At 31.8% G+C, this 12,456-nt stretch overlaps 1 protein-coding gene and 1 long non-coding RNA gene across 51 annotated transcripts in view; one reads left to right on the forward strand and one right to left on the reverse strand.

Annotated features, from left to right (window-relative positions):
* Window positions 1-12,456, reverse strand: part of slo (calcium-activated potassium channel slo) — a 291,323-nt gene that overhangs the window by 186,787 nt on the left and 92,080 nt on the right. The gene's annotated exons all lie outside the window — the stretch shown is intronic.
* On the forward strand, window positions 4,877-12,325 carry LOC139906857 (uncharacterized). The gene is made up of 3 exons (XR_011782936.1): window positions 4,877-7,376; window positions 7,429-7,566; window positions 7,629-12,325. It is a non-coding gene; the product is annotated as an uncharacterized lncRNA (long non-coding RNA).

A 12,456-nucleotide genomic window follows, 5' to 3' on the forward strand; every position in this document is an offset into this window, starting at 1 on the left:
TTAACTTGTTGTCTTTCTCTATTTAATTTAACAAAAAAAGTCATGTCGTCTGCGTATGTATCTAATAAGTGTTTAGATTAACCAATGAAATACCAAAGCACTTATATATTCTCTGTAGATATATACAAAGATTTACAATGATATCAATAAACAATACCCTTGTCCGCAACTCCTATTGAGTACGTTAGAATTGATGTTCTATCGTGGTTAAAAAACGTTTAGGTAACATTTTTCTAGCCACTTGAAATATGTAACTGTGATTATAAAATGATATGCCTTGTGGAAGTCCATCTCAATTATTGTCCTTATCCTATTCGACGGAATCAATTGAACCTCTTATGTTCTTCGATATATGAGAGATTTTTCTACTTTTCAGAATTTTTTTTGAAGGAAACTTTTTTTTGGGTACAGTATGGCCTTAATCTGGTTTGCAATATCTCCAGCCTATACACCAAAAGTATCATTTACCATAATGATTGCCAAACAATAAAAAAAAGGATAATATCCACATTTTAAGAAATAAACACAATTCTTTTGCGAGTTATAGATGTGTGTAATTAACCATATTTTTCCATCGAAGCTCTAAATTTCAAAAGATAAAGAACAAAGTCTTTTGATTAAAGTGTAAAGAATTTTGACCTTCTAATAAAAGGCCCATTTACTTTATTACTTTTGAAACTTGTTTTCATATTCTTATATATGTTTTTGGAATGTGAATACTAGAGTTGGAACAAGTAACTTTTTTTCATAACAAATTGATATTATTTCTGCTAAGAATACTCTACAATTGAGGGTAGAAATAACTCAGGATGTCGCTTGTTCAATCCAATACGCTTCCCTCAGAAATAATCTCATTACTTTGGCAGTAGATTGCCATTTAAAAAATTATGGAATCGCTGTCGACAGTTGTTATTACTCTCCATTAAGCAATTGCTATCAATTCCTTCCTCTGTAATATCTGAAATCCTATAGGATTACACCGTATCACATGTGAATTATTTGATATAGTATTCTTTCGTCAAAAGATATTGTCTTATACTTTTCGTATGACTAATCATAAAAAAGAGATTTGACACTTCGTATGAAACCAACCTTTCAGGTGGTGACTAGGAAAAGTATATTTAATCGATGCTGTAAGATTTTTCAATTTTTTTTTCTTAATTCAATGAAGCTCATATTGTAGCCAAAGAAATCTCTCCCAATTCCATGAAGCCTACTCCTATAAAAAAACAATATACCGAGGGGTGCATTAAAATATGAACACTTTGAATTTTAAACTTTAATAAGATACAATTTATTAATTAACAATATAATTTCAACAAAATTAATACTATAAATAGATGTGTGTCTGAGATCTCTTAATCATTAATGTAACCACCTTAGAGGCAATGATGGCTTCCAGGCCCCAGTGGAAGGCATGGTACCCACTGGGGATGTAGTCCTTTGTGATGGTCCCAAGTGCTCTCTGACAGTGGCTTTGTGGGTCTTTGTGTCTGGAAGACGGCCTTCTACTCAACATACACCCAAAAGTTGTGGTGGAGGGGACAAAAGTGTGAAAAAAGGTTGAAAAAAGAGTACAAACGAACTCTTTCAAACAAGTCTTGCAACAGAGGAGATGGGGTTCCTTCATTGCTGATGTCAAAAGTAGGCTCTCCAACCTAACATGGCTCTTTCCACACGCTTTTTTGATAGTTTATAGAGAAGGTGGTATGAAACCATGAGATCTCTTACATAGGTCCCCATGGAGCTAGAGGATTAGCCTGGGCTGTTTTTTTAAGTCCTGTTGGTAAAGTTTTGCCTTTTTGAAAGATTCCTTCTTCCTTTCCAACTTTTCAGACTTGCCGAAGACATAGACTGTGGCCCTCAAGACGCCCAACTGCTTGGAGTGCGCAAATGGGAATTCGTCGATCACGTTGAAGTTTCAATTTTTCGACTTGTACGCAAGTTAGAGAGATAGGGTTTATTTTGTCTTGTAACTAATTGCTTATGCTTTAATATCGAAATATGAATTATTTTCAATCACTCAATCTTCTTTAATTATTAAATTTTTAAGGGGTCAGATTTCAATGGAACACCCGGTACATTTAGTTTGAACAAAGTTAGAAATAACACATGATTTAAATATTTACATTTGAAAATGTAGTAATATGACCTATTTATAGGGATGGGAAAAACCTATAAGATATGTAAAAAGAAAAGTTTTCCTTCATTTTATAACCATTAAAACATATGCATTTCCTTAGTTTTTTTGTAAGATTTCTAATTTTGGATATTCCGTGTTTCTTGAGATCGTAGTTGTAGTTAGCTAAATTTAAAGTGATTTAAATTTTCCAAAGGGGTTATCACAAATGTCAAAAATATGAACTCCTAGAAAGAAGAAGGTTGAGTGGATGCAAATCCGTATATTCGAACGTTTTATGGTTAAAGTCCACCAAATCACAATGCATTACTTTATACTTTACATGCAGTTGAATAGTAGAGTCAATATTTTTAGGAGGCACAATAAAGTATTCAAGTACTATACCCAATGTGTTCTAAATTTGAATACTTGTTTCACATACATCCATCAAAAAAGGTCACTTCACCATAATTCACGAATTACAAAGATAATTAGTTCTCCCACAATTCTAAAATGTTTAATATCCAATGGCCACCGAATATCATATGATTATAGTTTCTATTCGATGAGATGTTCTTAAAAAAAATTCGGTTGTAGATAACTTCAATTATGTATTTACATAAAAGGGAGTAATACACAATAATTGCATAACATTTAAGATTAGTGAGGAAAATTGTATGTACTTTGGGCATGGTAAACAAAATGAACCGCAAATCAAAAATATAATAAACCGCTACTGGTCAGCCAGTAACTTGATCGGACCCCCTTGCTTCGACATTCTTTCTTTTTATCTATAGTTTATTGCCTGTTCCTTTTTATCAGTTTTTCTTCGTTCGTTAATAAGGGATGTCCGCCATAATATTCTGCCAAAAAAATAATAAATTAACTAAAATCCTTGGTTTCATATCATTCGTCTTCGGTGAGATAACAAGTTTATATTTTTAGTTTATGCTATTTCTCCACAAAAAGCAGATTTTGTGAAACAGCCACTACATTTATAATATTATTCTTCATTAAATTTTCGATTACACGCTTATCATTTGTCTGACGTCATCCTTCGTCATTGTGTTGTCATTGTTATTTATTTTGTAATTTTTTGTTTATATTAACTAGAATTTGCATCATGTCATCCCTGGAAAACTTGAAAAATTATAAATTTTTGGAACTTCGTGAGATTTGTGAAAACCATCAGCTCTCTAAAACGGGCACAAATAATGAATTACAAGAAAAAATAATCCAAGTTTTTCCTGCAGATCATCGTTGTGAAGATTATACTATTTCTGAAGATCTATTGTTCACATTCTTCTCCAATGTCCTTGATAAAATGTCATAAATGAAAGGAACCCTTAAGGACTCCTCTCTACCGTCATCGACTGCACCACCTCTTTTCTATAGAAATGTCGCATAATTTCCTGCATTTTGGGAGGATTTTGACACCTTAATTCATTCCAAATCCAAGGTCATTACTTTTTATCAACATGGCTACCTACGTCAATCGCTTCGAGGCTCAGCTTCACATTTCTTGAATTCTTTCTCTCCCTTAGCTGAATATTATCAGAATGACATTAAGTATGTTAAAAATTGCTTTGAACAACAAAGAACTATGATTTCTTAATATAATAAAAGGTTTTATGAAATTAAAACCGATAAGTTCCATTGATCCTGCACAAATGAAGGAATGTTTAGATTTAATATCTGGTCGCCTTCATACTTTAAAGATTTTCGACGTCATAATGGTTCCTATTTAAGAATCAAAACTTCCCTCTGAGGTTACGTAGTCCTGGAAGAACGAACTCATTAAAGGCAAAGAGAAGTTCCTTTCAGTCGAAAAATACAAACATTTGACATCAAGGGAGATATCTGCTCGAAAAGCTTCGCTTTCACCTTCTCATTCATCATTAAAGGATTACAAAAAAAATATTCATTCCAAATCTTCCAATACTTATATTACTTCCATTACACCTACCTGATTATGTTGTAGAATTTCAAATCATTCTGTAAAAGAATGTTTTAACTTTGCTCAGGAGTCCTCTGCCTCTCGTTGGAATCTACTAAGAAATTTAATTTGTGTTTTAGATGTCTGGATGAATCCTAAAACAATGTGCTTCGGGAAATGTGAAGGGAATTGTTAATTAAAAACTCATCATTCAATACTGCATTTTGAGACTTCTAACATGGACAATCATTTCAATATACAGATGTCAATTTACAATTCTATTCACACTCTTTCAACGACAATATGCCCCGTGTGAATCAGATTATGCCTTCTGTATTACTTGATCTGATTGATTCTAAAGACCAACTTATACCTATACGGGTTGTTTTCGACACAATATCACAGGAATCCTGAATATCAAAGCGTGTAATTAATAAAATGAAACTCCATTTTTGAAAGCTTTTCGAAATTATCTTCTGGTTTCGGAAATCGAAAGTCAACTCTTAAAACTTCGATCGCTTCATTCAGACTGTCTAGTCTGGGTTCGCCTAATGTTTATTCTACAAATACCCTTATTAGCGATAATAGAATTTGTTATCACCTCAAACCTTTGATAATTGATTGGAGCAAATACTCGCATTTAAAAAATTTGGATTTTGCCATTCAGGAAGACAATCCCCATTTGGGGGTTGAAATTCTAATTGGTATAAACAATTATCTTCGTTTTGTTACTGCGAATTTTATAAAACCTCCAGACAGTATTGTTTTGCCTGCAGCTTTAGAGACAGCTTTTGGTTACGTTCTATTGGACCTAGCTCATATCAAATCCCCTCCAAATTTAAATCTAAAGTTTTAGTTACAAATTTTTCAAAGAAGAATAGGGATGAAGATGAATTAAATAATTTAGTTAAGAAATTTTGATCAATAGAATCGATTGGCATTTTAGATTCTGAATGATCTCTTGTGAAGGAAGCTCTTATTGCTCGTGAAAAAATCAATAATTCAATATCCTTTTAAAAGGGTAGATATGAGTTTGTGTTGTCTTTTTAAAATAATGTTTCGACATAAAAATCAGATTATGAGTTTATTAATTCAAAATTGATTTCCCTTGAACGTAAACTTGAAAGGACACTTAACTCAAAGAGGAATATACTATATATATGAGATCTTACGAAGAGTTGGGATTTGCTTGGAAGGTCAATCATGAAGAACTTCAAGAATTTCGTAATGGTCTTCTGTATTTATCACCAATCATCCTGTGATCCGTGAAGACAAAACAACTTCGAATGTTCTCACTGTTTTCTATGCTAGTTTTCTGGAAAGTAGCGGAATTTAGTCGACTAATTTTCTTTTATATGGACCGAGACATCAATCCGATATTGGACACATTTTAGTTCGCTTTCGACACCATATAATTGGGGTTATGGCTGACAGGAAAAATGTTTTGTCCAACAAAAATTGATCCTAACGATTATTGTTTTCAACAATATCTTTGGAGGTACAAAAATCGTAATATGCAGCCACAAGTCTTCATTATGACATCCGTCATGTTTGGAGTGAAGTTTTTGCAATTTCTCGCAATATGAAGTATTAAGCATCATTCTGAAATTGAAATAGGGCGTAAGTATTATCTTGCATAGAAGTCTATTAGTGGTAAGTTATATGTTGACGATGTTTGTGAGGGATCTTGTGACTTAGAATCTGCTCGTACCTTGTTATATGAGTTTAAAAAAAATTCTAAAGTGGAGGTTGGAATTTGACCTAGTTTGTCTCTAATTCTTATTAATATTATTGGAAACTATTCCAAGAAGGGAGTAAGAAAGTGCTGTATTGGCTGCTAGAATGATTCAGAACTTTTCTGAATATTACACCTATTTGAAACAATATGTGTAAGCTTGGATAAAATCAATGATTGCGGGAGATTGGAATAACTCTAACTCAAGTAAATAGAAGATTTTTGTTGCAAATCGTGTTGAACTTTTACAAGGCCATTATCTTGGAGATATATTCGTAGTGCAGATAATCCAACAGATCCTGGAAGTAGGGTGATAAGTGTAAAACAATTTGGTTACTATAACTTTTGGTGTCATGGTCCTAATTAGTTGAGTGGAATGCTTGAACTTTGGCCAAATAATTCTTGTTTGATTGGAAAAGATGATAAGTATATTTCAATAGAAGTAAGAATGTTACTTTGACAATATGTGTTGAAGTTGTGGAACATATCATTTATGTACTGTTACAAAGATTTTCATCATGATCTAAATTGAAAAGAATCCCAGGTTGGATGTTAAAATTCGTCCAATGGTGTGGTATTTTCAGACTTTAAGATTTAAGACTGCTTCATGCCGGGTCAAATAGTATATTTGCTTAACTTAGCCTACGTTTTTAGATTGTTAATGCTCAAAGATTGGAAAAATCTAAATTACGTATGTCTGTGAAATGCCAAAGAAAACTAGCAAAACATGAACCTCAAATAATGGGAGATTTGACAATGTTGAGAGCAGATTTTGTATCGCCGTTTTCAAACATTTCAGTTGACTACGCTTGACAATCGTGGTCTATAGTTCAAGGACTTCAAAAGTTCCTATTAAAGCTTATATATGTCTCTTTTCTCATTTATCAATTAGAGCAATGCACTTTGACATAGCTAAGGTAGACAACTTTGGTAAGAATACAAAAGCGTGCTAGGACAAGAGAAGAAATAATTATGGCATCATTGATTAAATAATATACATTTTCTATAAAGAACGTTATCATTCCCGCCTTTATTATTCAATATTAATATAATATTAGATGCTGAAAGTCGATAGAGTACTGAATACAATGTCTAAAATAAAATTGTCTTCTGTCTGGATTTCAGAAAATGGAAGCCTAGGAATTTGGAAAATACTTACCGGATAAGAAACAGATTGCTTTGTCGGATTTATCGACATAAATGTGTCTTTAGTCCCCTGTCTAGAATTACACGTCACTCATTATCATCAGCTCATATCAACAGCGTGGATATTCAACTAAAAAATCAATTTAATGATGAATACATCAAGTCAGACTTAAACTCTAATCTCACAAAGATGCTTCATGCATGTAATATAACCTTATCCATTGCTAATCATTCTACGTTCAAAAAATTTATGGAGAAATACACGGGTAAACCCATCCCTTTCCGAGGAACCATCATTAAATTAATGGAGGATGTTGGAAATGATGGCATTTATAGAACTACCCTCATTGTAAATTGTGAAGTTAAGATAATTCTCAGCATATTAAAAGTCATTCACAACAAACTAAGAAATGGAACTCTGAATTTTGTACCATCTAAAAGTAAGTATTAATTTATTTTAAAATCTAATCATAAAATATGATTCTATTTTAGCTAAAATGATCAAGAATTATAATACACAAATCATTAAATGACAAAAACAACTGCTTATGGTCCCAACAATGCAGGTAGTAGCTTTGAATGGTTCGCAACTAGTTTTTCTGAAACTAGTTTCTTCATTTAAAGACTTGGGTATGATAATTAAGTTTTACAATATTACATAGTCAATACATATTCCTTTTTTATCACTTAAGGCTTAGCTATGGTTGATACGCTCCAAGAAATGGTGATCGGAAAACTCATAAAAGCCAAAAACAACTGCTTAAATGGTCACAACAACGGGGGTAGTTGCATTGGGTGTAGCATTATAATTAGCAATTGTGTATATCCTTCATGATAATATTATGTCGTTATGTAAGCATAAATATCGGGGAAAATATCTTTTTTTGATGCTCTTAATAAGGAGTAATATCGCCGGACATTACTACATAATTTGCTTTTGCTCTAAATCTTTAAGATGGATTTATTTCTAACATTTTTTTTATAAGTATATTTATTGTCTAATTTTATGATTTTGACATTTACTTTATTATTAATAATTAGTTAGATCTCATTGGTAGAGATATATCTATCCTGTGTATATAGCAACTACCACATGAAGAAGAGGGGTGGTTATCTTTTTTGATTAAACTCCACGTCTCGCTTGTGTTTTGCAACCTAAAGTTATGACATGTTTAACTGGATTCCGGTGTCAGAACAAGAAAATATTATTTGGATCAATCTATTATTTCAATATTCTGTATATATAATTTATTGTTTTTAGTTATATGATTCCAATTGTTTAATTTTGTATATTTAACATAAATGTATGATGGTATATTTTTTAGTATATAGATTATATTCAATTTAAGCCTTCTTTTTTAAATTTGGAACTTCAAAAATATTTCGAAATACTCTACTTTGTCGTTTCATTAGCTATTATTCTGAGAATAAGGTTCATAATGAATTACAATTTTATTAACGGATAAAAAATGTCTTAAGTCAATTATACGTAGTATATCTGCATTAAACATTTTGCTAATAAATACTTTCGTTATACCCTCAAAAATGATAATAAAACAGGCAGATGATAATCACATCAGTATTTTAAACAATGATACCATATGTATTGCCCCCCCCCCTTCTCCTTGCACGCGTTTTTCTTTACAATATTATCAATTTTACTTATTGGTAGAGATATGTCTATCTTGTGCACAATTGTATATAGCAACTTCTATTTTAGGAAAAAAGGGTGATGATCTTTTTGATTAAACTCAACGTCTGGCTTGTATTTTGCAACATAAAGTTATGACATATATAACTGAATTTATGTTCGAACAAGAAAATATTATTTGGATCAATCTATTATTTCAATATTCTGTATTTATTATTATTGTTATTATTAGTCATATGATTCTAATTGTTTAAATTTGTATATTTAACATCAATGTAAGATGGTTTATTTTTTAGTATATAGATTATATTCAATTTAAGCCTTCTTTTTTAAACTTGGAACTTCAAATATATTTCGAAAAACTTTACTTTGTCGTTTCATTTGTTAGAATTCATGTCATGGTTCATAATCAATTACAATTTCATTGATTGTGACGTTTTCAAGTCTACTGTAACGGATAAAAAACGTCTAAGTCAATTATACGTAGTATATTTTCATTAAACATTTTGCTAATAATTACTTTCGTTTTACCCTCAAAAATGATACTAATTAGGCAGATGATAATCATATCAGTATTTTAAACAATGATACCATAAGTCTTTCTTTCCCCCCCCCCCTTTCTCCTTGCACGCGTTTTTTTTCTACAGAATTATCAACTTTAGACATAGCACAGTCTCTAAAAACTGCCGAGTTTTGAATTGCATTAAGGAGATTTATGTACAAAAGATAAGTGCTTAGGGTTATATGAAGTGACAATGGGAAGAATTCGTTGGTACTTCAAAAGTTATATCAAAGTTTTTATAAAAAGAGAAGTACGTTTTTCAAAATGGGCTATGGACAGGGTTTTGAATGGAAATTTATTGTCATTAGAGCACCTAATTAGGGCGGAGCTTGGGAGTCTATGGTGAAGTGGACAAAAACGTTATTTAATCGGCAGTTTCGATTAGCACGCTTGAGCTCCAAGCCACAAAATACAACTTTAATTCAAATTGAAGCTGTTATAAACAACAAACCGTTAAGTAGATTATAAACTGATGTAGTACATAACTTTTTGACGCCTTCAATGCTTATAACCGGATAAAATGTGATGGATATTCCGGATAACATGGTCAATGGTAGTGTGAGTTATGAATCTAGACGAAATAAGTTAAATACTCTATTGGAGAGAGTAGGAGACTGTTGGAAGAATTATTATATTTTGGATCTTTAGAAGAGAAGCAAATGGAGGAACGAAAGGGAAAATCTCGCCGTTGATGATATTAGGGTGGTTTTAGATAAGGATCAATATTAGGAATTAGCAATAGGCTGAATCGTTGAAGCTTTTCCCGGAAAATATAACTTAGTAAGGAGTGTGAAAGATAGGCATAAGTGTACTTTCTATGTACACTCTGTTTTTAAAGTTGTAAAAATTATAAGATGAAAACCTAATAGTTTGTCCTGGTAGGCAGTGTCAGAATTGTGTTTTAATGTTACTATTTTGTTTTATTCTAAATATGTTGCGTGATTAATGTAGTTTATGTCCTGCTAGTTAGTTATATTTCCCACACTTTATGTATGTGTTACCATATTTACTTGTATATAACTATTGTATATATTCATTTTTCATGTACCTTCTCATATTAAAATATAATTTGTTACTCATCCACTATTCAACATGTTACAGTGGCATAAAATAATCTGAGTGTTGAAAGAGGATATTATTGATACAGGACAACTATAAACTTTCTACTAATAATTCTACAAATATACTTAGTGATGTAATATTATAATACAAAGACATCCTTATTACCTAAATGATCCAAGGATCCTCTTCTTCAGTACTCTTCACAGTTGACAAGATCTAAATTGAAAGCTTTCTTTTTTCATACACTTCTACTCCTGAGCTTTACACATCTATTACATTAATTGAATATATAATTAATTAGAGTTAATTATAAACATAGAACTACGACCAGAACATTTAATTTTACAACATAATCCTGTCGAAATGAAACTATGAATACAGAAGTTCTCCTCATATTACAAGTCAAGTAACATAAATCTTATTGGAATCTCAGTACAGCATGCCTATTTTTTCAAATGGGTATATTTAAATTTAGGAGAAACAATAAAACAGAAATTGTCGAGTTAACACCAATTTTTAAAGATTCTAACAACATACATGTCCTGTCTCTTATGCAAATTTTGTATTCAGATTTTAAAAATAATATATCCAACGTTTAAGAGATAAGTTGAATGTATCAGTGGAAGACAACCCAGAGATGAATTGATGTCACAAGCATACCAAATACTTTGAAGTATTGGAGATACTACAGATCTTCAAAACCTGAATTTTGAAGGATGATATTCGATGCTAACTAATAATTCATGTACAAATGAATAACTGGGAAATGAAATGTTGTAATGAAAAGAATGCTCTCTTCATAGTATTTTGGAAATTTCTGAGATACGAATCTGTTGATGCAAACAAAACTCAATATACAGTTTTTTGATAAAACTAAGAAGACAACACCAGCGCAGAAACCCCCATATAAAAGGATAATTTGTTTCAGATGTGGATCAAGTTTTCACAAACCCAACAAATACAATAATGACTGGTGAAATGAAATACAAAGATTGTGAAAAAATGGTCATATTTCCAAAATTTGTAAAACTCATATCTAAGGAAACTATGATGCAATAACATCTGGGCTAACTTCATTTAATCCAAACCTATACCCAAAGCAGAAATCGCAGTTCACAAACCGGCTGGTCGGTTCAATCTTAAATTTGACATTTATCCGATTCAGGAACCACTGTGCCCTTGATATCATATTACCTAGTAAAAAATATATTGACTTCCTTTAGATAAATCGTATATTCCTACAGTTTATAATGTATAGAAACAGCAAATGAAATGCATTGACGTTACGGAAAAGAACCTTTCATACTTTAAAAATCATTCACACATCAAAGCAGTTGTGATGGACGATATACAAAGTAACATACTACTTGATTGTGAGACCTAAGTAAAATTAGACATTCTTAAAAAAAAATTCCTCTTCAAATTCACTCAAGAAATACAAGGGCAAAATTTGCATATTCCAAGAAAAATCCAACTCAGCTTACATCTTATTGCCTAGGGTAGTGGTTCTTAACATAATTGGAGGTACTGAGTCCTGCAAGCTTCATCAGCGCATTCACCGAACCCCTTCATGGTTGGAAAAATAAATATGATTTCTTCAGAACATAGGTATATGTTTGATTAGTCCACAAAAACATAACTTAGTGAATATTAGTTGCATATCAATTTATATTTTGCTGTTGCCTTACGAACACAATTTCAGAAATGTGTGTGTGTTCACGTGGCAAATGCAACTATCATATCGTTTTAGCATCAGAGTGTGTTACTTTTCTTCGTTTTCATATCGACCATCCTCGAAAGGGATTAATCACAAAGATATGTTGTTGCATATTGAAAAAATCGAGACCTCATTCCATTTGTTTTATTTTTGCTCAAAAGTGGCTCCTGTTGTTAAAATGGTGGATTGTATTATCTGTTGAAAGTACGGCCAAGAACTCTACTCTTCAGATGGGCTTGTAGCAACGTCTTTGAAGTACAAACAGAACATAAAAATTGAATATATAATCTCTAAAGTCCAGGGGATAATATATGTTGTTAAAAATAAAATCTTGCCTATTCCACGAAGCCTGGAAGATTATGCACTCCACTCAATGGAAATCCTAGAAGCCGTCTCTGCCCAGTCAAAAATTACAGGAAAATGATGAATTATTACCGTTTATGAAGCTACCGACGGACCAGGGAATTCTATAGATGAGAGGGATTCGGAATGGCTCTTCTGTGTTACTACTTATTATAGAATTAAATC

Source organism: Lepeophtheirus salmonis, chromosome 12 (genome assembly GCF_016086655.4).
Source record: "Lepeophtheirus salmonis chromosome 12, UVic_Lsal_1.4, whole genome shotgun sequence".
In the NCBI taxonomy this organism is placed as follows: Eukaryota; Metazoa; Arthropoda; class Copepoda; order Siphonostomatoida; family Caligidae; genus Lepeophtheirus; species Lepeophtheirus salmonis.